Source organism: Sinocyclocheilus grahami, unplaced genomic scaffold (assembly GCF_001515645.1).
Source record: "Sinocyclocheilus grahami isolate Dianchi unplaced genomic scaffold, SAMN03320097.WGS_v1.1 scaffold378.1, whole genome shotgun sequence".
Classification (NCBI taxonomy): Eukaryota; Metazoa; Chordata; class Actinopteri; order Cypriniformes; family Cyprinidae; genus Sinocyclocheilus; species Sinocyclocheilus grahami.
In genome coordinates, this window is record NW_015505557.1 from 487,624 (window position 1) to 488,624 (window position 1,001).

General features: G+C 34.3%; 1 protein-coding gene across 1 annotated transcript in view; it reads left to right on the forward strand.

The window, feature by feature from the left end:
- Positions 1-1,001, forward strand: part of LOC107549671 (DBH-like monooxygenase protein 2 homolog) — a 27,533-nt gene that overhangs the window by 11,524 nt on the left and 15,008 nt on the right. The gene's annotated exons all lie outside the window — the stretch shown is intronic.

Below are 1,001 nucleotides of genomic sequence, written 5' to 3' on the forward strand. Positions count from 1 at the left end.
ATTTGGACATTTTCACTTAGGGGTGTACTCACTTTTGTGGCCAGCGGTTTAGACATTAATGGCTGTGTGTTGAGTTATTTTGAGGGGACAGCAAATTTACACTGTTATACAAGCTGTACACTCACTACTTTACATTGTAGCAAAGTGTCATTTCTTCAGTGTTGTCACATGAAAAGATATAATAAAATATTTACAAAAATGTGAGGGGTGTACTCACTTCTGTGAGATACTGTATATCCAGAGGCAGAACAAACAGTATAGAACAGTGACAACTAGCATCAGGGCTGCTGCTGGCCAAATGGGTGCCCTAAGCAGAATAGCATTGTTGTGCCCCCTCCTTCAAACCTATGGCTATAATTTTATTAATGCCATTGTCTGATTGATTTTATAGTCTCAAGCATTCAGAAATCACACAAAATAAAATGAAGCAGTTTTACTACGATAAAACCATGGCTAATTTTGGTAAGGGTTGTGATGTCCACATTTTTTTGTTGAAGAAAGAAATTAAGTGGATATTTGAATTAAATGTTTGGTCAATATTAAAACAAGGATTTGATCATCCTGTATAACAACAGTAGTTATCAGGCCTTTGGTGCCCTTTGCAGGCATTTGTAATAATGCAAATAGTTTATTTTGTTATACATTATGTATTTAACAGTGTTATTCAATGAAACCATATGATTATTATTAATTAACCAATCATTATTGCCTCATTGTTTTTATATAATACATTTTAAGTCATGAAAACTAGAATATTAATTCAGATGCGTTGTTGGTGGTGGTGAAATTATTACCGACATTAAAACATGTAACGTCAACAGTCAAAAAAAATTCACAGGATTATGAACGTCTTCCCTCAGATTTTTGAGCCAAGTGGATTTTGAATGCAGAAACTAGCCAAATAATATTTTCTATATTTAATACAATCACACCGCGTGATTAGAACGTTCAGTGCTTCATATCATCAGCTGCTAAATTCAAATCTGCTTTCGCTGGCTGGC